This window comes from Suricata suricatta, chromosome 4 (genome assembly GCF_006229205.1).
Source record: "Suricata suricatta isolate VVHF042 chromosome 4, meerkat_22Aug2017_6uvM2_HiC, whole genome shotgun sequence".
Taxonomy (NCBI): domain Eukaryota; kingdom Metazoa; phylum Chordata; class Mammalia; order Carnivora; family Herpestidae; genus Suricata; species Suricata suricatta.
This window is the reverse complement of record NC_043703.1, coordinates 60,521,230-60,546,933: the sequence shown is the minus strand read 5'-3', so window position 1 is coordinate 60,546,933 and position 25,704 is coordinate 60,521,230. Positions and strand designations below refer to the sequence as shown.

The window sequence follows — 25,704 nt, the reverse complement described above, 5'->3', positions numbered from 1 at the left end:
ATCCCTCGCTCTCTCTTCCGTTCCCCAGCGGCGCGCGTTCCTTCTTTTCCGGTTCCGGTGGGCAACAGGGGCCGGTAACTGGGTTCCGGACTCGCCCGCGCGCGTGTCCGCTGCCTCCGGGCGATTCTAGGCGAGGAGGTAAAAATCGATGCCTGAGTTCAGCTGAGACACGCTGGTTGAGGCAGGACCCACACGGGAGAGGAAGAGCGTGGAGGGAGGGAGTTACGGTGCAAATGCTACTTTGGGGGCCAATAAGATGAGGCGGAGAACTGACCTTACTGGGTGGTTTTGGGGGAGAGGATCCACAGCGTTCATCACATGCTCAAGATCCTCCGTGGCCGTCAAGGTTAGGAAAGAAAAATTACAATAGGACACGCTGCCCGATAAATTCGCATTTCTTTTCAGGCACTGTTTTTGATGTAGAGTCAAGACACGTGAGACATATATATATATATATGTATATATATATATTTATATATATATACATATATATATGTATATATATATAATGAATATATATGAATATATACATATAGTCTTTCAAAAATGGTTTTAGAGATAAAAATCTACAAGAGAAAGGCTTGGCTTTTCCCTGCCCTACCTAAAGTCGGTGAACAGTGGATGAGGGGTGGTCAGACCTGGCGGTGCGAGAGCATAAACTCTCTGGGAGAATGCCAGCTAACAGGTCACATGGGAACGTCTAGCTTATTTTTCCAAGTTTATTTATTATTTTTTAAATTAAAACAATTTTAATCCTTATTTATATTTGAGAAAGACAGAGAGCAAATGGGGGAGGGGCAGAGAGAGAGGGTGATACAGAATCCGAAGCAAGTTCCAGGCTCTGAGCTGTCAAAATAGAGCCCAACGCGGGGTTACAACTCACAAGCTGTGAGATCATGACCTGTGCCGAAGTTGGAGGCTTAACCGACTAAGCCATCCAGGTGCCCTTATTTTCTTTTAATTAAAAAACATTTCTAGATTTCATTTTATTTTTGAGAGAGAGGGAGAGAGAGGGAGAGAGGGGATCTTAGGCAGGCTCTGCGCTGTCAACGCAGACGCCCAACCTGGGATGCAAACTCACAAACCCGTGATCACGATCATGACCTGAGCTGAAACCAAGAGTTCGCTGCTCAACTGACTAAACCATCCAGGCGCCCCAAATTTATTTATGTTGAGAGAGAGAGCGAGAGAGAGCAAGCTTGTGCACACTCGTGAGGGGCAGAGAGATAGAGAGAATTCCAAGCAGGTTCTGCACTGTCTGGTGTTGTTGGTGCTGAGCCCAACTTGGGGGCTGGAACCCAGGAACCTGTGAGATCATAACCTGAGCTGGGATCAAGAATCAGTTGTTTAACCAACTGAGCCACCCAGGCACCAAGGACCCTCTAGCTTAGAATTGCATGTGGACAGTTGAATGCTGATATCTTTTCCCTTATTTCAAAAAAGAATCAAGATTGATAGCAAATTTTTTGTAATCTGAAATATAGAAAAGTGCATGAGTCATAAACATGTTGAGGAAAATGTGCTTAATGAATTATCTCAGAATTAATTTGCCCATGTGAACCACCACCCTGATTGAGACAGAATATCACCGGGAGAGCGTACTTAATTTAATATCACTTGATATCTGGTTGAAAATCCATTCTTGAGTGTAATAGTCCATTAAAATCACATTAAATTTTTAAAAATATTTATTTATGTTTGAGAGAGAGACAGCATGTGTGGGGGAGGGGCAGAGAGAGAGGGAGACAAAGAATCCAAAGCAGTCTCCATGTTCTGAGCTGTCAGCACAGAGCCTGACGCAGGGCTTAAACTCATGAATAGTGAGATTATGACCTGAGCCCAAGTTGGGCATTTAACTTACTGAGCCACCCAGGTGCCCCCAAGTCACATTTAATAATTACTTCATCCTTTTTCCAATTTCTTATAATAACCCTCAACTATTTTTTCTTTTTTAAGGTTGACAAAGAGGACTGAAACTCATCTCAGATTCACAGCTTCTCTGAAGGTAGATCCTGTCCCAATTATCCTGATCCTAGTCAACTCTACGGCAGTATATATCCTGTATATTCGCTACCTCCTTCTATTAGGGCAGATAGGCTGTGACCTATATGAGAGAACCTGGCTAAAGGTAACAAGTAAGGATTGAAATTCAGCCTTATTCAACTCTCTGACTCCTTCAATGGTCACTTTTTTTTTTTTTTTTTTTTTTAGAGACAGAGAGAGACAGCACGAGCAGGGGAGGGTCAGAGAGAGAGGGAGACACAGAATCTGAAGCAGGCTCCAGGCTCTGAGCTAGCTGTCAGCAGAGCTCGACATGGGGCTTGAACCCATGAACCTTGAGATCATGACCTGAGCTGAAGTCTGAAGCTCAACCGACTGAGCCCACTCAGGTGCCCCCAATGGTCACTTTCCAAAAGAGGCGTTCTTTGACTTCTGTGGTTAAAATAGCCTCCTGAGCCATCAGTCACACTGTGGAAGGGATTGCTGTTGTCTCCCAATCCCTGTTTGCTTCTTCCTCTGGAGCTTTAGCTCAACACATGGCCACAGCAGAGACTACATTTCCCAGCCTCCCTTGCAGGCAGGTAGGTCTGCATCTAATCAATAGAATGTGAGTAGAGGTGATGTACCCTTAAGAAATGGGCACAAATTCCCCACAAACTTTTTTTCTGTTCTCTCGGTTGGAATATAGACCAGATAATAGGAGCTGAAGCAGCTAAGGAATGGAGAGATGAAGGATTTCAGAGATGAGGATGACAGCCATCCTACCTCTGTCCTTAACCACTTCCTCCAAACGGTCCCAAAGAAAGGGGGAAAACCACTTGCATCTTGTTTAAATGTAGTTTTGAGTGTCTTTGTGACATATTGTGTGTATTAGTGTATATTAGAACTAAGGTATCCTCTACGTCATAACCTTGTTTCATTTTCTACAGAGTATCACTAAGTGAAACGAATCCCATATTTATATGCTAAAATGCTTATTATCTCCCTCTGACAGAATGTGTGTTCCATGAAGGAGTGGACTTTGTCTTATTCACTGCTGCAGTCCCAGTTCCTAGGACCATGCCTGTCATATCACAGATGCTCAAAAATATTTGGTGAGTAAATGATTTCCAAGTACAAAGGAAAAAAAATAGGTGCAGAGAGCTTAAGTAATTTGCCCAACTTCCAGCAGCTAGACAATGGCAGAGCAAGATTCAAATTCAGAACCATTTAACTCTGATATTCTTGTTCATTTTGGAATACCTGATGGTTTATGCTTTTACTCATGCATGCAAGTAGAGGCATTACTGATACACATTCCTGAGTAGCTCAGAAGATCAGAATCTGAGATTCAGCACCCCACATGATTCTGGTGCTGGTCTTCAGACAAAACTTTGAGATATACTGCAGTGACCCTGTGGCTTATTTAGCTATTCATAGCTTTGTATACACTTAAAATACACATAAATAAGAAGTGTTATAATTGGTGCGGTGTTAAAAGTACTAATCAGATTATTACTTCTCATGAACATCAAAATCATTATGGTAAGTTAACGGAACACAAGACCAAGGGACCACACACTGCATGATTCCGCTTACATAACAATGTGAAGCAGACAGAAATCAGGACAGACATCTGTCTACAGGACAGAAATCAGATCAAAAGTTACCAGGAGGTGCAGCCACTCTGGAGAACAGTACGGAGGTTCCTCAAAAAACTAAAAATAGAGCTACCCTATGATCCAGCAATTGCGCTGTTAGGTATTTACCCAAAAGATACAAAAATACAGATTCAAAGGGGTACATGCACCCTGGTGTTGATAGCAGCTTTATCAACAATAGCCAAACTATGGAGACAGCCCAAATATTCATTGACTGATGAATGGATAAAGAAGATGTAGTGTGTATAGTGTGTACAGCTATCAAAAAGAATGAAATTGTGTCATTTGCAACAATGTGAATGGAGCTAGAATGTATTCTGATAAGCAAAATACGTCAGAGAAAGACAAATGCCATATGATTTCACTCTTTGTGGAATTTAAGAAATAAAACCGATAACACCTGGGAAGGGTGGGGGAGAGAAAAGAGAGGAAAACAAACCACAAGAGACACTAAATGATAGACAGCAAACCAAGGGTTGATGGAGGGAGGTGGTTGGGGGATGGGCTAGATGGGTAATGGATACCAAGGAGGGCACTTGTTGAGATGAGCACTGCGTGTTGTATGTAAGCGATGAATCACTGCCTTTACTCCTGAAACCAATATTGCACTCTATGTTAACTAAAATTTAAATTACACACAAAAAATGAAAGTAACAGTGATTAAAAAAAGTTATCAGGAGGTGGGGCTGGAAGGGGGTGACTGAGTATGACAGAACATGAGGGAACTTTTGGAACTTATTGAAATACTGTGTATCTTGACTCTGGTGCAGGTTGTGGCTTCTCACAGTTACCAAAACTTAAAAACTTGTACACCTCCAATGTATGCATTTTGCTGTATGTGAATGATATTTCAACAAACCCGACTTTAACAAAAAGGATGACTAAAGCCATTCTAATTGGCCACAAAGTAAGCCACAGAAGAATCTGAGTACATCCTAAGGAAAAGAAAAATAAGCCTATCATTTGAAAAAACCTAACTTGTGCAGTTGTCCAGAGCAATCATTCATGAGAGCAACAAAAGTGTAGCCTGAAACTAGAGAATGTTTTCCCTCATTCTTCTATTCTGGCAGTGACTCACGAGTCGTTTTATTCTCAGTGCCCTCTTGAAATGCACTTTCTAGAACAATATACCTTTGGCAAGAGGCAGCAAATCAACTGAAATAGGTCCTGATATACACCAGTGACTTCTTCCCAAATGTCTCATGAAATTCTACACTGATTAACTCAACAAGCCTTCCATGCAAAGAAGAAACAAAATTATTCTACTTTCCAATTGCTGCATAACAGGTCACCTCTTAAAAGTGGCCTAAAACAACAATTTATTCTCTCTCACATTCTGTGGCTCACCGGGCTCAGCTTGGCAGTTCCTGCTTGGGGTCTGTCACATGGTTGCAGCCAGAGAGCAGCTAGTCTGGATTGGATGTCCCAGATTTTTTTTAGTTTAAATGTTTATTAATTAATTAATTTATTCATTTATTTATTGAGAGAGAGCACAAGTGGGAGAGGGGCAGAGAGAGAGGTAGACACAAGATCTGAAGCAGGTTCCAGCTCTGAGCTGTCAGCACAGAGCCCCATGCATGCCTCAAGCTCACAAACTTCGAGCAGGGGAGGGGTAGAGAGAGGAGGAGAGAGAGAGTCTCAAGCATGCTCCATGCTGTCAGCACAGAGCTAAAGCCACAAACCGTGAGATCACAACCTGAGCTGAAGTCAACAGGCAGAAGATCAACCAACTGAGCCACCTGGTGCCCCTGGATGATCTTCTAAGAACTTCATTTTTCAGTTTATATAAACTTTTACAAAGAACTATCACATACATGATTTAATTTGATCATCGTGATAATAATTGAGGTAGGCAGGGCAGGGATTTTTATCTCCAGTGTTCTAACGGGAAAAATGAGCCTCAGAGAAGTTAGGTGAGTCACCGAAGTCACATGACTAGTAGCTGCCAGCCCGCAGCCCGCCGACTACCCAGGGCTCTTCGTTGGCTCTCACGCCTGCTTAACGGCATATGTGTGGTCCTCTGGCATTATGCCAGCCTGAACAGCAAAGTCCACTTGCAACATCCAGGTGTGGAGTCAGCAAAGCTATGCTTCTGAAATTAGTGTGGTAAGACAAATTTTATTTTTTTATTAAATAAAGTTTAACTTTATTTATTTTTGAGAGAGAGACAGAGTGCAGGCTGGGGAGGGGAAGAGAGAGAAGGAGACACAGAATCCGAAGCAGGCTCCAGGCTCTGAGCTGTCAGCACAGAGCCCAACGCCAGGCTTGAATTCACAAACCTTGAGATCATGACCTGAGCTGAAGTTGGACACTTAACCAACTGAGCCACCCAGGTGCCCCTTATGTTTATTTTATTTTGAGAGACGGAGAGAAAGAGAGAGAGAGAGGGAGTAGGGGAGGGGCAGAGAGAGAGGGAGGCACAAATCTGAAGCAGGCTCCAGCCTATGAGCTGTCAACACAGAGCCTGATGCGGGACTTGAATCCACGAATCGCAAGATCAAGACCTGAGCCAAAGTCAGATGCTCAACCAACTGAGCCACCCAGGTGCCCCTGTGTGGTAAGACAAATTTTAACAAAGCAAAGGAAATGTTAGGGACCTATCCACTAGAGACTATCCATTTTAATTAGAATGTAATTCAGATGAAGATTGTAGGTGTTGATTGTACTTTTTAAAAGAAGAGCCTTCTTTTTTTTTTAATTTCTTAAACATTTATTTATTTTGGAGAGACACAGAGAGAGACAGAGCATGAGCAGGGGAGGGGCGGAGAGAGAGGGAGACACAGAATCCAAAGCAGGCTCCAGGCTCTGAGCTGTCAGCACAGAGCCCACTGTGGGGCTCAAATGCATGAACTGTGAGATCATGACCTGAGCCAAACTCAGCGCTTGACCGACTGAGCCACCCAGGGGGCCCAAGAAGAAGCTTCTTGATTTTGATTTTGTAAAATATGAGATAACTTTTTTGAAAAAAGTAGCATTTAAGTTGCCATTATGCACTAATGTTAGAGTTGATGCCTAAGTAACCTAAAACAATATATAGACAAGTCATGAATGCTCAAAGGATAGTGAAGAAAATATTCTGCCTTTTGAGGTTTCAAATATTTATATTGGTGATCGACAAGGCCAAGCAGATGTGAAAGCCAACATGCTAGAGAGTTAACTTCATGGGTCTCCTTACCTCATAAATACCCAGAGACAGGCTGAGACAGGGCCCAGTAGTATAAGCAGATAAAACTATTTGAAGTGTGCCATGAGACATAGACTGCCCCCCAAATTCTCATAATTAGAGAAAAATAAGCTCAAATGCACATTTTAAAAAACATTCATAATTTTTCCAAACAATTAAACGCATAGAAATGAAGAATAAAGGAGTCACACTAAAACTCTATAGATCAGGGTTTGCCTGACTGGCTCAGGCTCTTCATCTTGGGAGTGTAAGTTCAAGCCCCATGTTGAGTGTAGAGATTACTTAAAAATAAAAGCTTAGAAAACCCAACAATTCCACAGCTCAGGTAAAATAGACGCCACGGAATATCACGGGTGTGGGATGGGCAGAGTGAAGGACTAGACCCTGCCCCTTTCTTTGGGACCTTTAGCAAGTTTTCCTACCCTCTTTGGGTCTCAGATGCCTTATCTGTGGAAAGAGAATAATAATAGCACATATCTTCAAGGTGGCTGTGAGGATTAAGTGGGTTAAAATGAGTGTAAGTGCTTATAACGGTGCCTAGAACACAGTAAGCACTATAGAGGTATTGGCTCCCCCTGAACTTGGAAAATTAATATCCTTTGAAAGTTTAAAAATCAAAGAAGCTGTGCAGAAGACATGTCTTTAAGGTTTTGTTTTTGTTCTTCTGTTGTTGTTCTTAAGTAAGCTCTATGCACAATGTGGGGCTCAAACTCATGACCCTGAAATCAAGCGTTGCATGTTCTACCACCTGAGCCAGCCAGGCACCCGGACAATGTTTCAAATAAACTTGCTGTGCTTAAATAATTGTAGACATGGTGAAAAAATTGCAAAAACAGTACAAATACTTCCCTTTTATTGTTAACCCAAACTACCCAAATGTTAACAGTTTATCACACATGTTTTTACCATTCTCATTCTGTCCCCTATTATTTTTTCATAAAACACTTGAAAATCAGTTACAGAGATACTTTCCTTTACCTCTAAATAATTTGGGGGGTTTATTTCCTTAAAAAAGGACATTCTTTTTACATAAGTACAGTACAATTATGAAGTTAGAAAATTAACATCAATACCAAAATTCAACCTACAGACCTTATTTAAATTCTATCAACTGTCACAGTGATGTCCTTTATGAAAAAAAAAAAAAAGAAAGAAAGAAAGAAACTCTTTTCCTGGTCCAGGACCTGATCAGAAATCGCAGGTGGCATTTAATTCCATGCCTCTTCATCTACTTTGACTCAGTTCAGTTCTTCAGTCCATCTTTGTTTTTCATGACCTTGACTTAAAAAAATTATTTTAATGTTTATTTTTTAAGAGAGAGAGAGTGTGAGTGGAAGAGGGGCAGAAAGAGAGGGAGACACAGAATCTGTAGCAGCCTCCAGGCTCTGAGGTGTCAGCACAGAGCCCAACGCAGGACTTGAACTCACAAACCATGAGATCATGACGTGAGCCAAAGCCAGTCACTTATGAACTGAGCTACCCAGGTGCCCCATGACCTTGACTTTTTAAATTGAAGTATAGTTGACACACAATGTTACATTAGTTTCAAGTGTTTGACCTTGACGGTTTTGAAGAGATCAGGCCAGTTAATTTGTAGCATACAGCAATTTTTTTCTGTTTCCTCGTGATTAGGTATGTTATTAGTTTTTTGGCAGGAGAACCACAGAAGTGAAGTTATATTCTTTGCTGTGCTTCATGTCAAGAGGCATTGCTGTTTATCTGTCCCATTACTAGTGCTGTTGAAAATGAACAACTGGATTAAGAGGTACGTAGGGAAAGGTCTAGAAGGGTCCTGGACACAGCAGCTTTTGTCCCATTGACTTGGGGTGTTACCACCCTCCTGGCACATAGAAGTATTTGTCAAGTCTGAAGCTCCTGCATAAAACCACGTCAGTTGAAGATGTTAAAATATCTAGAAGTCTAGTAAGCACTGTTCTTTATAAGGATGTCTTCTGATTTCAAATGTAGCACTCCTAGAAAGCACCAAAGCCAGTTTTTTCAGCAATTATTACATCTGGACTTAACAGTGAACTTTCATCAGTCAACTCATACCAGAGAGTCCAGGGAGAATACATTGTTATTGTTGTTAAAAAATTTTAATATACTAATACATACAGGTGCTGGAGAAAATGAAATGAAATAATTTTTTAAGAAATAAGGAGAATATTGTTTCCAGCCAACTCATGGTGCTGCAGATTTCTGGAATCTATGATTCAAAAGCAGAAATTTAAGCAAAAATATTACTGATGTTGCATTCAGTTGTACTTATTTTTACTTTTATTTTTAAAAGTTTATTTGTGAGAGGGAGGGAGAGAGCAGTCACAAACCTGTGAGTGGGGGAGTGGCAGAGAGAGAGAGGCGCTGTCAGCACAGAGCCTGATGTGGGGCCTGCTCAGTCTCACAAACCATGAGATTATGACCTGAACTGAAACCAAGAGTTGGACACTCAACTGACTGAGGCACCAGGCGCCCTGCATTCAGTTGTATTTTAAAGCAGTATATACACTTAGCACTGGATGTTGAGAATAACTTTTTGAATATTCTTAATTACAGCACATCCTTGGACAAGGCCAGCCTGACAGTTTAGGAAGGGGCATATCTTGAGACATAGATAGGGATTCTTGGTTCTCTGCAATACGAGGGTAGGCAGGAAGGACCAGGGCTGAGAATTAGACCTTCTTCAGGTGTCATAGAGGTGCAGAAGGGAAAGGAGTGGCCTGGCTATCAACTGCAGTATTTGAGGCCTATGCTGACAGCGAACTAGAGTACAGTATGGTAATTATATTTATTGCCATAACACACACACACACACACACACACACACACACCCCTCAAATTTTATTTATCTATAGTACTCTGAATCCAAATCACTCAATGAATAAATGATCATTGAACTTTTTTAGCTAATGAGTTAGAGGTGGAATTCAATGACTAGTGGTTCACTAAGCCAAAAAACAATGTTGGGCATAGTATTAATAATTATATCAAAATATTAAAAACAGGCAAAGTTACACAAAGTTACAAAATAGTAGCAAAGATATTTAAATAACAGGTCGGCTTAATGGGAAAAGCAATTTCACCCCATCTTAATGCACTTACTTCCCATACTATCAAATCTACTCCAGATTCATTTCATACATTATTTAACCACTGTGCTAATTCTAAGAAACATTTTAGATCTAAGTAAATAATCCATCTTGGAAAAACTTAGACATAATCTGCCAATCTGCCATTTGCTGCTGATCTGTTCACGCTGGGGGAGCACAACAGGGCAAATAGAGATGCCACTTCTCTCCGGCTGAACTGTGGGACACCGACAGCAGGGTCACAGCTCTGTGGCTGCCTGCTTGTGCATTCCTCAGAGTGTGCTGGGTTTATTCCATTTTCCATCACACCTTCTCTGCCTGTATACACTTCATATCCAATCAAGTTTCATTTACTTATTTATTTTTAAATGATTAATGTTTATTTCTTTTTGAAAGAGAGACAGTGCAGGCAGGGGAGGAGCAGAGAAGGAGGGAGACACAGAATCTGAAGCAGGCTCCAGGCTCTGAGCTGTTAGCACAGAGCCCGATGTGGGGCTCAAACCCACAAATCGTGAGATCATGACCTAAGCCAAAGTTGGTCACTTAACCGACTGAGCCACCCAGGCGCCCCTCAAGTTTCATTTATATTATGAATTACTTTTCCATCACTAGCCTTACTTGTCTATCTGATTCATTTTCCAATATGTGTGTTGGTTTGTTCTCCATTATGTACCAGTATTCACTGATACCAATGTATTTATTTTTTAGCAACAGATTTTATATTTTATCTTCAACGTTGGTAGATGTGACTGAATATCCAGAATTTATGATTCCATCTATCAATAAAAGGGGGTTATTTTATATGTGAAATAATTCTTTCTCTAAAATCAACTCTAAATTAACTTTCAATGCTTCAGTGTAAAAGAGAGCACGAACCTTTTCCAACAAAACTGGGAGGTACCATATACACCCGTGATATGGTGACTGGTGATAATAACAACACTAACTGCCATCATTGAGCACCAAAAATCTACAGCTGTTAGCTCACTTAATTTTCTGAGTGATGTCAGGATTATCCAATGCAGGGTAATGGTGTGCCACAGTAGAGGGATGACGCCATGTAAGGAGGAGTCCGGGAACAATCACTATCTGGAAATCCAACTAGCCATGGTATTGGTACATTAAGTTTGTTCTTTGTGCAATATACCTGCAGAATAAATCCACCTATCTGCATTTTTAGCTAGTCATTTCAAATTACTTGTGACCCCACCAGCAAAAGTAGCAAATTCCTCGAAACACCTTTGCCAAGACAATGTACTGGCCGAAGGCTCAGAGAGGAGACATGAGTCTCGCTGGGCTCACTTGGGGCATAGCTTGTCATGTTTCCTGATCTGGGTGGGGAATGGGGGTGTGTGTGTGGCAGGATGTCAGATGTAATTTTTCCCTTCTTTTTTCATAGATGGGGTAAGAGCTGTTTTGTTTCCATGCCTAACACAATAGGACATGTTTATCTTTCCCTTCTATATAAATATATTTCCAGCTAATCTAGGCTATAAACCTAGTCAAATAATAGTATCAACCACAGCCTAAAATAGGTGAGTGTGTGTGTTTCTATAAAATAAATGTAGATATATGGGATTGAGTATAAATATGTAACACTTGCTATGTGAAAATCAAGTTTTGGTCTGAGAATACAAAGATGGGTAAGACTTCATCTCTGCGTCCAGAGGCTGGTAATCTAGTCAGACCCACAGATAGGTTAACAGGAGGTGTGACAATATTTACAAGGCATCAAAGTGGCACAGTCACGGGGTGGGGGGACTGTGGGGGCCCAGGTGGAGGAGCTCCTGGATCACAGTAGGCTCCTCGGTAGCCTCTTCACTAGGTCTTCAGCACCCAAAGCCAAAGGACAGCGTAAGGTGGGAGGGGGCAGGGAGAGACCTGCAGCAGGACACATATGGGAAACAGGACGGAAGAGGAAGTGGTTTTGTGCCCTTCAGATCAGACTGTCTAGATGCTTTGTTTTCCCCCTCTATGTAAAATGACTCATTCTCAGTAGATTTATATGTAAAATTGCTTTGGATTTTATCGAAGACAGGATCACGTCATTCTAATGTGCATTGTGCAGCACGAGACATAGAACCATGAGGAAACACTGCTAGCCAATGATTTCTGGAGATGAACTGCCCTCAGCCCAAATTCTGAAGCCTCTGAATGTTCCGGGGTTGCCTCACCCCCACCCCTTGCTTTTTCGTACTCATTCTGTCCCCGGGCTGTCTCCACGCTGCCTTCCGCTTCTCAGAGCCTCCCGGCACCCTGACCAAACCCCTCAAAATGAGGCTTCTCCCCTCACCTGCCTGTCAAATTGTCTCTCGCATTTATGCCCCAGAAGGGTAGTCGTGTAATTCTATCCCAGGTGCTGTTTTATTGTAAAGCCGTTGCAAGGAAATTTAGTTTTTAAAAGAAGAGCTTTTAAGTTCCAATAAGCAAAGACCGGAGCTCCGGAAGAGATCGCTTTGGTTTTGCTTTCCTGGCCCTCTCAAATTATGTCCTAGGGAAAGGGCCGCTCTGCCCCGGGGGTGTATTTGTAAGGCTCCAGTGCCCTCTGGAGGCAGAAATAATCTCATGCTACATAAAACATTTATGCCATGGGGTGTGTGGTGTATGTGGTGCTTCTGTAGTGAGTATGTGGGGGTGTGTGTGGGGGTGTTGGTGTGTGGTATGTGTCTGTGGTATGTAGTGTATGTGTGGTGTGTGTGTGTGTGTATGTGGTATGTACTCTGTGTGTGGTACGGTGTGTGTGTGTGTAGTGCGTATGTGTATGTGGTATGTACTGTATGTGTGGTATGATGTGTGTGTCTCTGTGTGTGTGTATGTATGTGTATGTACTATGTACTATATGTGTGGTATGGTGTGTGTATGTGCTATGTACTGTATGTGTGGTATGGTGTGTGTGTCTGTGGTGTGTGTGTATGTGTATGTGGTATGTAGTGTGTGTGTGGTTTGGTGTGTGGTGGTGTGTGTGTGTGTATGTGTGCATGTACATCCCCACCAAAAGTCTACAAGTGATTGGCATCTGATCTGGGGGTTCCTTCCTACCTCTGCCTCCCGTTCGAGGCCCCCAGTTGAAGCCACCATTATCCTGGGCTTTGGCCATTTTAATAGTCACATAACAGGCCCCCTTCCCGTCACTCTCACTCTCCTGCAGTCTTCTTTACCCAGCCACCAAAGCCATCATCAATAACTTAGTTCAGACCATCTTTTTCACCTGTTTAAAATCCTGAACTGGCTCCCCTTTTGCACTTTAAATGTTTTCCCCCCAGAGGGTAAGATTTCACTTTATTGTCACATCAATCTCACAAGTAAACCGAACACAGCCCGAAACACTGAGCAGGGAAAATGCCAATGCAGAGGCCTGCCAACAGCAGGAGGGAGGAATCCAGTCTGTCTCCACGTCCCCAGCCTGGAAAGATAATTCTATTACACGGGAATGAGGGCAGCTGACGACACAGCAATGCACTCTGTGGACATTTTGAGCTGAGGAATAGAACAGCTTCCCAGGCGGGTTCTGTGCGGGGCAAGGAAATGGGCCTAAATGCCCAGCTCTTGCCTACGGGCCCACCTCCTGCCCTACCTCCTGCCCTCGCTCACTGCATTCCAGCAGCTTGGGCCTGTTCTTCACAGGCACAACACAGCTTTGCTCTAGGACGTTTAGCTTTGGCACGGAGTAGTCTTTTTCCTGGACCGTTCTTCTCCAAGGTTCTCCTCTGATTGCCTTCTTCACCTCTTTCTAACCTCAGTCAACAGCCACTTTGTCAGTAGTGCCACGTCGACTGAAGCCAGTCTTCTCTCCCATCATGCTGCCCAGTTCCTAGTGCTCATCACTGCCTGACATGATCTTCCATCCACTCGGCACATTCATCGGGTGCCTACAGTAGGCTCTGTCTCATGCAGGGGGGCTATATCAGGGTGCAAACAGATAACCTCCCTTCCTCGTGGAACTTACACATCTCGTAACCCTCTTGTTCACTTATTTTTTGTCAGCCTCCCCCACTAGAATATAAGCAGAGACCCTGGTCAGCCTTGTTCACTGCTTTATTCTGAGTCTAAAACTGCCTATCACATTGTCCATGGTCAATCAATGTTTGTTAAATGAATAAAATGTTTATATTATTATTAGGGTATGCAGACAACATTTTAAATTCCTATCATTGTGACAAATTTAATTCATTCGATTACTATTTAACAATAAAGATAAGGCAGGGGCACCTCGGTTAAGTGTCCAACTGTTGATTATGGCTCAAGACATGATCTCACAGTTCGTGAGTTTGAGCCCTGCACCAGGCTCTGTGCTGACAACATGGAGGAGTATGCTTGGGATTCTCTCTCTCTCTGCCTCTCCCCTGCTTGTGCATGCAATGCACTAGCTTGCCTCTCTCTAAATAAATCAACATTAAAAAATAAAGCAAACAAGAAACTAATTACTAGTTATTCCAATGATCTATAGTAATAGCACTTACTGACCACTTACTATGTGTTAGGCACTATAGCAAGTGCTTTATATATTTTGCCTCATCTTACCTTCATGAAATTCCATGACACAGCTAGATTATTCTCCCCTTTTGTAAGATGAGGAATTTGGGGCTTAAAGATGTCCACCATCACAAAGAAATCAAGTGGGAGCCAATCTTCAAGGACAGGACAGTCTGGTTCGAGAGTCCATGCTTCCAACCTCCCCTCTGCTCTACACATTCCACATTTACATCACGAAGAATGTTTATTCACTGGCTCCCTCTACCACCCTCCGAATAAACTCAACACTCTTAGCGTGGCATGTGGGACCCTGGGAGATCAGCCCTGCTCTTGCCAGCTTCTTCTCCTCTTACCCTCAGCTCCTGTCCTGCACTGAACCATTCGGGCTCCTAGACTACGATGCTCTTTCTCCTTTCTTTTCTTGCAATTGTATGATTTGCTCCCTCCCTTGAAACTCCTACTCATAACTCCTTCTCATACTTAAAGACTCAGCCACTACCTCTACCAGATATGGCCTTCCTGGATCCCTGGGCTTGGTTATACCCCTTTCCCTGGTGCCCCTTGGCATTCTGAACATGCCTCTACAACACTCAGCGGACGCCTTCTCTTGCTGCAGTCCCAGCCATTTGGGGCAATGAACTTCACTCTTCACTTGCAGATTTCCAGTGCTTAACACGAAGCTCGGAACAGAGATGTTGGCTGATTGCTTTAAATGATTGTTATTCATTTGGGGATTGGCTGAATGCCATGTTTTAGTATTTTACACAGAGCAGGGAAAGAATCCTATTATAAAGAGAGGGTTAGAGGTAGCATGTGGAAATCTTCATTGGTGAGATCACATGGGCTTTGGGGATAGTGGGGTTGGGGTAGCACACAGAGCATCAGTTGGTAGAACTGGGAAAATAGAGGCTGGGATTTTCCCCTCAGGGCATCTACCTCCAGAGCCTCCAATACTCTCTAGGTTATGTTGCCTCAAATGTACTGGGCCTTCCAAAGAATTGATTGCATCCCTTGATTTGTGTTCCTTTCAATGGTTATATCTGTGTTTTTCCAGAGCAATAAATTTTCTTAAAACACTTTTTATTTTTAAATTAAATTAAATTAAATTAATTAAAAAACTAGAACCCAGGCATCTCTTTCCCTTCCTCCTCCTCCATCTCCCTCTCCTTCTTTAAACCTTATTTATTTATTTTGAGAGAGAGTGAGAGAGAGAGAGAGAGAAAGAGAGCACATGTGCACATGAGTGGGGGAGGGGGGGAGAGAGAGAGAATCCCAAGCAGGCTCCACACCATCAGCATGGAGCTGGAGTGGGGCTGGAACCCATAATCTTCGAGATCATGACCTGAACCAAAGTCAGATGCTTAACTGACTGAGCCACTCTGGTGCCCCTAAAAGTACTTTTTAAATGCTTATAAATGACTAAATGTCTAGTGATGCGTGCACAGAAAGATTAAATAATTTACCCAAGTGTCCACACTACTAATAATAGAGCAATTTGCCTTTAGACTTGTCTTAAAAACAACTCAGCCATTAAATTACTCATTCTACAAATACTCGAGTGCCACAGCCTGCCAGCTATTGTACTAGATCAGCAATGTTCAAGAACACTGTCAGTGATATTAAAATGTTCCTGTTCTGTCTTCCCCAATACAGTAGCCACTAGCCACATGTGGGTTTTATTTCAACGTGGCTAGTGCAACTGAAGCAATGAATTTACTTTATTTCATTGTACGTTCAAGTTAAGTAGCCACATGTAGTTAGTGATAGGGTTCCAAAAGGGACTGAATCATTCTAGATGCTAGGGAAACATCAGTTGAAAGCAAAGATCCTTGATCTTGGCGAATTTACATTTTGGGATGAGGGTAGAGGTGAATGGGAAAGAGAAAGACAGTAAATAAGAGACATAACAAGTAAATTATACAGCATGTATAGTGCAGCAAAGGAGCTGGCTTACATTTTAAAATAGAGTGGTCACATCACTCTTAGAACTTTCTGATCCTTTGGTTAGGATAATTAGGTCTGATCCAATCTCTACTCCAACTTCTCTCCTTCTTCCCCCAACCCCTTCCTCTTCAGAGTTCAGGCCCCAAGAGATGGGCAGGAAGGAGATAGAAAAGGCAGGCTTGCCTTTTGAAGTGGCCTTGCGCTGGGTCGAGCCGATGATGGTGATCTCTGCCCGGGGGAGGGCTCTTCAGAGCAGGTGGTGTGGGGTTCTCTAGGGGATAGTGTGCAGGTTTTTCCAGCCCCCTCCATGGTGGAGCCGCCATCAGACAAGAGTAGCCATGCTCCCCTTCTGCTGCCATTAGCCTACCCCCAATGCCCTCTTCAGGTGATGTATTACCTCCTTCGGCTCCCTGGGCAGCCCCCGGGCTCCTTCCCTTCCTGTAGGCGTATTCTTCTTCATGTGGGGCCATGGGAATGACTGAGAGCCCTGATGTCCTTACCAGGCCACTATCCCTGCAAACCAGCTGCTTAAGCCTCCCTACCTTCAGAAATCTCTCTATGAGAAATAGACAGCAGTCTTTATGTCTGTGAGGCCCGTACACTCCCGCTGCCCCAGGACTCACACCAAGCCCTCCTGAGACCCCTCATCACCTCTGCATGGACCGTAACGGCACAGGGGAGGGTACAGACTTGACAGCTCACAACCTTTTTTTTTTTTTGAAGGGCATAGTTTTCAAACAAAATTATTTGCTGTTTTTTAAAAATCTATCTATCTAATTATTATGTATTTAGAGGGAGTAAGAGAGAATAGGAGAGGGACAGGGAGAAAGAGGGAGAGAGGGAATTGCAAGCAGGCTCTGCACCATTGGCACAGCGCCTGACCCCGGGCTTGATCTCACAAACCATGAGACCATGACCTGAGCCGAAATCAAGTGCTGGATGCTTAACCAACTGAGCCACCCAGGTGCCCCAATTCCCTTCAAACCAGCTGGGTGGCTCAGTGGGTTAAATATCCAACTCTTGATTTCAGCTCAGGTCATGATCATGGTTCATGAGTTTGAGTCCTTCATCAGGCTCTACATTAACAGTGTGGAGCCTACTTGGGGGTTTCTCTCTCTCCCTCTCTCTCTCCCTCTCTCTCTCCCTCTCTCTCCCCCATTCCTCCCCTGCTTGTGCTCTCTCTCTCTCTCAAAATAAATAAACTTAAAAAAATAAAAAATTATTATTGAAGTGTAGTTGACATACAATGTCATATTAGTTTCAGATGTACAACATAGTGATTTGACAATGCTGTATTTCACACAACACTCACCATAAGTGTTGTCACCATCTGTCACCATACAACATTATTACAACATTACTGACTACATTCCCTATTCTGTACTTTCCATCTCTTTGGCTTATTTAATAACTAACTGAAAGTCGGCACTTCTCAATCTATTCCTCCCACCCCTCCCTTCCATCTTTTGGTGACCCACATGATTTTGTGAAGGGGAGGACAGGCATCTCGACAAGAGCCCTGCACTCTCCCTGCAACTCCCCCCGCCCCCCCCCCCAGTTTGTCTAGGACTAATTACAAACATGTCCCTGCTACCCAATCAATTTCTCCCCTAGTACAGGCTGTGGTGGTGGAACTTGGACCAGGACAGCTGGGCTGATGCATGAGAAGACAGTGAGTTGTGCCTCCTCTTGGCTGACCCTAGAAGGACGTGGTGCTATCCACTCATGATGGCTCTGTCTAGATATTTAGCTCCTCTTCCCCTAAGCTTTGAGTCTTAGCACCAGTTTAGGACAAGAAGAAGAACACTTCCCCCTGGTGTTAAATCACAAGTGTCATTTTTAACCGTATATTAAATGATCAGTTGTTACAACATCCCTGGGACTATAATAGAAAGACTTCCTTTTTAAAAAGTTTATTTACTTCTTTTTGAGAGAGAGAAAGAGGGAGAGAAAGAACCCCAAACTGGCTCCGCACTGTCAGTGTGAGCCCAACAGGGGACGTGATCCCACCAACCATGAGATCATGACTTGAGATGGAGCTCAACCGACTAAACCACCCAGTCACCCCTAAAGACTCCCTTTTTTAAGAGGTGCCTGGGTGGCTCAGTCGGTTAAGGATCGGACTCTTGATTTCGGCTCAGGTCATAATCTCCTAGTTGGTGAGACTGAGCCCCATGTTGGGCTCTTTGCTGACAGCCCAGAACCTGCTTGGCATTCTCTCTTTCCCTCTCTCCCCCATTCATTCTCTGTCTCTCTCTCTCTCTTTCTCAAAGGTAAATAAGTAATCATTTTTAAAAAAGACAGATTATTATTCTTTTTGGCTCTTAAGCCATATTTTGTTACCATTTTCAAAAATGGTTATGATCTTACATCTAATTGAAAGTATCATTGAAGAATTTGTATGTGCCTCTAAGAGTAACTACACACTTCCCACATCTAAAACAAATTAGCCCATAGCAAAGTATCCATTGCAGATAGGCCCAGTGGGGGAAGATCACAGACACCTATGATGTTCATAGTGGTACATCATGTGACAGTGATACAATTCAGCAAATTTATTGCAATGATTCGTTTTGACGAGAGTGCCTTAAAACCCACCATGGGCAAAGCCCAGGCCAAGGGAGGAATAAGTCACAGTTCTTGTGCCTTAGCCGGAGACACTAAGTAGATTCCACTACAGGGGCCCTGAGGGCTCAGCAGGTGGCTCCTCCCACCCATCCAGCCGAACCTTCCAGGACCTCCCAAAGCCAGACTGCTACAGTTCTCCAAATGAGTTGTGTTGTTTCCTGCTTTGCTGCCTTTGCACATGCAGTCTCCTCTGTTACACACACACACACACACACACACACACACACACACACACATCTAACAAGCCCCAGCTGGAATCATTTGCCCCCCAGGACAGCAAACTCAGACTTAATTACAGTTTCGACTTATCCCAGGAATGTGACCTTTCAACAGCCAATGTGCAATTTCCTAATCAGCACTAGCGAGGGGTTATCTCCATAGTAAACCCTACTGTTCCCTTTCCCCATAGAAGATTACCTGGGCTGAAGCAATCCTTTCTTTTCTTTTGTGAATAACTTCTTGTTCCACCTTTTTCCCTATAAAAACCTTCGATTTTGCACAATTCTTTGGCACTCCCCTCTACTTGCCAGATGGAATGCTGCCTGATTCATGAATTACTTAATAAAGCCAATTATATCTTCAGATTCACCTGATTGAATTTAGTTTTGTAACAGCTCTGATGGGAAGCCTCAGCCTGTCGGAAGTGGGTATGTGTCATGTTTTTGGCTGCTTGGCATTGTTTTATTTTTTATTTTTTAATATAATTTATTGTCAAATTGGCTAACATACAGTGTGTACACTGTGCTCTTGTTTTTGGGAGCAGATTCCTGTGGTTCATAGCGTACATACAACACCCAGCGCTCATCCCAACAGGTGCCCTCCTCAATACCCATCACCCATTTTCCCTGCTCCCACCCCCACCCCCACCCCCCTCAGTTTGTTCTCTGTATTTAAGAGTCTCTTATGGTTTGCCTCCCTCCTCTGTTTGTAACTATTTTTTCCCCTTCCCTTCCCCTTCATGGTCTTAAGTTTCCCAAGATCCACACATGAATGAAAACATATGATATCTGTCCTTCTCTGACTTATTTCACTCAGCATAATACCTTCCAGTTACATCCATGTTGCTGCAAATGGCATGATTTCATTCTTTCTCATTTGCTTGGCATTGTTTTAAAGCCCTGCCTACATTCAGAGAATTTCCTACCAAGTGATACCTTCCTCTTCAAGACAAGCCAGAAATCTCATGTTCCCAGGCCTCCTTGTGGATCCGGGTACAGGCACGTGACTCAGGGTCCATCCGTCAGCTGCATCTGTATGATTTACCAGTTTGGAAATGAGCGATACAAGGCGATGGACATGGTGAAGCAGTGACCTATCAGGCAAAGCTGGTAGTGAAGGTGCCCGTCTTCGGAAGAGCAGTAGTTACCATGCAGAGGCCCTGGCACAAAAGGAACAGTGATACAAACTACAATGTCCAGGAGCTCTGAAGGAGTTGCTGTGTGATTTCCATGGCCGAATGCTTCTGCAGGACGTTTTGGGATTTGTTTCAAGACGTTCTTCAGGGCGTTCCATCTCCTCATTCAGCAATTGTGAAGGTCTCGGAGCATTCCTTTTTTTAAATGTTTTATTTTTATCTTTGAGAGAGTACATACACATGCGTGTGCAAGTGGGGGAAGGGCAGAGAGAGGGAGGCAGGATCTGAAGTACTCTGACAGCAGACAGCCTGATGTGGGGCTTGAACTCATAGAACTGTGAGATCATGATCTGAGCCAAAGTCCCACGCTCCCCTAGGAGCCCCTACCCAGTATCCTTATAATTAATTGTTTCTGTGCTCCAGAGCCGGCTTCTGTTGATAGCAGCTAAGTGTTCTGAGTGATATATCAGCAGGCTTTCCGCCTATGAAAGGGACATTTGTCTTTCAAAACCCACCCTGACATGGGGGGCCCCTGGGAGCCTCCCCTGAAACCCTCTCTTCCTCACTTTACTTATTCCCTTCTCCTGCACATCCTCCCCAAATTCCAATTCTTCGCTTCTTCCTCCTCTACTTGGAATGAGGTTTCTCTGAGGCTAGTCATTGTCTCCTTCATTTCTGTGTTTCCAGCACTTTGTGTGGGTTGACGCAGAGCCAATCAGTGCTAAATGAACGTTTGTTACTGATAGGAAGTAGCGGACAGATTTGTTTAGGAGAACTAGGGTTCATGACAAGGCCCTTGAGGTGCCTGAGTCTAGTACAGGTCTTGGTAAATAGCAGGGGGATTTCAACAGATAGAGATTATTGGGTCATCCAGTTGCAGTCCATAATGACATGCAATCTGCTTTTTCAAAATGATTATGTCCCTAAGCATCTCCCTGTATGCTTAATATGCTTTGGGGATGTTTCTGATTGCCTAACAGGAATCTGCTCCCCCTCCAGTCCCTGCCGTTTGTTTTTATATGGCCATGAACCATATCAAATGTGTTTTCAAGTTTTAAACACTTGAAAAAATAAAAATAAAATAATATTTTGTGACAGGTAGAAATTACGTGAAATTCAAATTTCACTGCCCATAGATAAAAGTCTTTCTCACACTATTTCACTTAGCATAATACACTCTAGCTCTATCCATGTCATTGCAAATGACAAGATTTCATTCTTTTCAATGGTTGAGTAACATTCCATTGTATATATGTACCACTTCTTTATCCATTCATCAGTTGATGGACATTTGGGCTCTTTCCATAGTTTGCCTATTGTTGATAGCACTGCTATAAATACCGATGTGCCTGTAGAAGTTTGAATCTCTATTTTTGTATCCTTTGGATAAATACCTAGTGGTACAATTGCTGAGTATCAGAAGGGCACTTGTTATGATGAGCACTGGATGTTGTATGTAAGTGATGAAACACTGAATTCTACTCCTGAAACCAATATCGCACTGGATGGTAACTAGAATTTACATCAAAATTTGAAAAGAAAAATACAATAACAAGAAAAAAAAAGAAATGGATCCCACTCTTAGGTAAAGACATGCCATCAATGACATTTTTGTGGTGTCATAGCTGAGGGTTGGAGGTTTCACACCTTCTTTAGATCTGCTTGCGTGTAGACTAATGCCTGCTCTTTCTATCTCACCTATTTTGTAAGATTTGCCCTTAAAGATCCAGTAACTCCTCTTAAAAGGAGAGAAAACGGGCTGTAAAAGAGAGTCTGCCCAAATATAACTGCAATGGTCAAAGACCATACCTAATAGTCTTCTCCCCACATTGATCTCACAAGATTTACAGAAGAAATGTTACCCCTTTAAGAATAACACCAAGATCACACTTTAAAAATTTTTGAAAAGAAAAATAAAAGCCTTAAAAAAGTTTTGTTGGTACACAATGTACTTTTTTTCTTTACCACATGTATGGCTGCTTTGTTTACAATAGCAGAGTTGAATAGATGTGACAGAAGTTACGTGCTCTGCAAAATATTTACTGAAATATTGTTGGTTGGTCCTTTTCAAAAGTTTGCTTGTTGACCCCTTCTAAACCAAGTATGGTAACTCCATTCTCTTTCCAGTGTTTATGTTTGGGCAAGCATGAGACTTAGTTCTGGGCTAATTAAATACAAGGGGAAGCTTACCAGGGGCTGTCTGGGAAAGATATTTTGTGTGATAAAAAGGATATGAAGAATGCTTCCTTCCTGCCCTTGTGTGTTGCATGTGAAGTATAATAGAGCTGTGGCAGCCACTTTGTGATCATGAGGGAACAGTCAAGAGGATCACAGAGAAGCTGACCCAGATACTTTTGAGCTGTTAAATTAACCAACTCTGGAATTTCCTATTTCTAAAATTCTTTTTATATGCAAAATAAATATATTAATAGTAGATGGGCATTCTCTTACTTGTAGCCAAATATACCCTAAAGCATATGATTTAACAAAATTATTTTAAAAATTATGTCAGTATTTCCTCTTATTAATGATCCATTAAATTTTATCCATTTATGGGCATTTATCCTGTCTTTGCTATTACAAATTATGTCTTTAAAAAGATATATATGACAAATTCAAATCCAAGGCTCATGAAATATACATCTCACCTAATTTTCTTATTTTCTTATTTACTTATTTTTTTATTTATTTTGCTTGCTTATGCCCTTAAAAGTGGTCAAGGAGAAGACAAAAGAAATTTCCCCCCTTTAAAACATTGTCTTAACAACTCTTTCATGGGATACAAAATGCCCTCTTATTCCATATAGATGAAAAAATCCAAATCCATGTTTATTGCAATTACAAACTCTACCTGATTCCAGAAAAGATTTGAGAGTCTTCCGTGTTACATCAGCAGTCAACAATATGCATGGGAGTTGTGTAATCAAAGCATTTTTTAAATTCTCATTAATTAAAAGTACCCTTGAATCAGAGATGATTTACATTTTTGAATTATTTGCAACTCAAATTAACACTTTGTTCAAGACATCCACATGGCATTAGGGCCAAAAAGCTTCAAATAATGAAATTATTTCTCCTTTTGGTATCATTAACTAATGCATTGTGAAATTCTGTTGAAATAGCAGTCTCCCTTCTCCTTGTTAGCGACTCTGTCCCCTCACCTCTGACCCGCGTTACACCTGCCTCCTCAGCACACAGTCAGCTGCACTAACGTCCCTGGATTGCACAATCCTAGTGTACCGGAGCAAAGGGGTCAGTGCACTGACTTGTTTGCTGTTTGGACCCCCGATCTGAGAGGCCACTGGGTGACAGCAGGGATGCAGGAATCAAAAGTCCTTGTCCCCAAGAGGCCATCGGATTCCTGAGGAATTACCCTTAGAACAAAGTTCACATGGTTGCTTTCATGATTTAATGCTAAACAGGTAATTTTTCCAATCAGTTCTCCGAGCTTCTGTGAGCTGTTAAGCTTTTCAACATCTTGTATTTGTGTCTCTATTCCTAAAGCAACACCTGTGAGGGGTTTTAAGCTGTGGAGGTGATTTTATACAATATCATGCAGGGAGATCTATTTCAGGAGAAGGAACTGGTTCCTGAAACCCTCTTGCTTTTAAGAGGAAGCCTTCTGGGAGGTATTACTGTGGAGGGTCACGGTTATGAACATCAGCTTCAGAATTGGACAGAACTTTGCAGAGACCCAGCTCTTTCATTAGTATCTAAATAACGTTGGGCAAGTGTTCCGCCTCTCTGAGCCTCAGTTTCCTTCACCAGCATCACTGGTGCCAGCCACGGTGCAGGGCACCAGGATACAGCAAGCAAGACAACAGAAATGAGTTTGTGCAAAAAAGGTAACTTTGTAAATTAGGGGTAAATAAGTTGCACAAATGTTTCCTGGTTGTTTCTCTTAAGCTTACTGGAATAATGGAAGCTGAGGTTGTTGAGGAGGGGAGGGGAGGACAAGAAGAAATGTAGCAGGAGTGCAAGACTGGTAGCCTTTGTGACAGTAGAAGAAAGGGCTCAAGGGAGACAAGTCAAAGCATGAGATGGGGAGGGGCCGCTCAGCAAGGGTGCACGTGGTCACCTGGCCAAGTGTCTCCCCTCTCGGTGGATTGCCCCAGCAGGCTCCCAAAGCAGCAGTGGCCCATGTGGTGGATCAGAGATCAGAGGCCACCATGCAGTCACGTGAAGGCTGGGATTTGAGAAGGTTAAATGGCTCTTTAAAAGCCATACAGATTTTTATCCAAGCATGCTGGCTCCAAGTTCAGTGCTCCTTCCAGTCTGTGATTGCAGATCTGGATTTGCCCTTAATTAGGGTTCCTTTGGACCTCACTGTTTTAGTTTGCAAAAGCCACCGGACCAGGGGATAATGAAAGTCCCTTAGTCCTCCAGGGTGTTCTAACTGTAGGTTCTGCTCCTGAATCGGCTTCCCACCAGCTACGTCACAAGCCACTTTGGACAAGCATCTCAAACTCCCTGGCTTGTTTCTATCACTGAGTTATGTTTCAGAAGTTTGACTTCTAAAGTGCTGATTCTGTGAAAAGCCAGTTTTGTGCTGTTTTGATGAGTGCCCCCACTTATCAGGGGCTCTGGTACCTTCATGACACCTCCTGCCTCTGGAAGGTCTGTTCATGGTGCCTTCACCTTAAGCACTGACACAAGTCAGGTGGGATATTTAAGTCCCTGCCCCCTCCCGCCAACACTTTAACTCACCTTGGCAATAGTCCATCCAAACAGGGCAAACACAAGATAGCAGGGTTTAAGGAAGAAAACAGTGTAGAAAATGAAAATAAATGCATGAAGACTGAACCAAAGAAATCGGAAGGCTGTGCCTGAGTTACATAGAGCAGCTTTAAGTAATACTAGACCGAGATCTTTCCAACTGACTAGGTGTTAGCTCTCCGGTTTAGGGCACTAGAGAAAATTCCTTTACTCCCAGTATAAAAGATTGCTTGAATAGTGCTTTTTCATAAAATGTCAGAGAGCCATAGAAATAGCCTATAATTCATTAGAAACTAAAAGATCAGAGAGGCCAACTGATAGCTAGTTTTCATGGGGGGGGGCATACTTTCTCCAATGTCATTGGTGAAAATGGATTTCCGTGCGGTAGGCAGAGTGGGAAAATGTGTGTTTGTGGCAGTAAACTGATGTGTTTCTTTACAGTTTCCAGTACTTTCATACTCAATTATAGTTTAAAATTGAGGCCTTGAGTCCCACCAAGGTAACCCAGCCTAAGGACTCAGTGCGTGCGCCTAACTCCCCCAGCCCCGCCCCGAGGTCCACCTGGGGTCCTGCCTCTCACGAGGGCCTCGGGAACTTGGAGGAAGAAAAGCAACCCGGACACCGCCCCCGCTGCCCACCCGCTCCCGGCGCCGGGGCCCCGCGGCCTGCGCGGGCCGA

The 25,704-nt window shown here is 43.0% G+C and overlaps 1 protein-coding gene across 1 annotated transcript in view; it reads left to right on the top strand.

Moving 5' to 3' along the window:
* The first annotated feature begins 3,078 nt into the window (after window positions 1-3,078).
* Window positions 3,079-25,704, top strand: part of SLC25A15 (solute carrier family 25 member 15) — a 54,829-nt gene continuing 32,203 nt past the window's right edge. The window contains exon 1 of the mRNA XM_029936831.1: window positions 3,079-3,095. The gene's annotated coding sequence lies outside the window, so the exon portion shown is untranslated. The remainder of the gene's footprint in view (window positions 3,096-25,704) is intronic.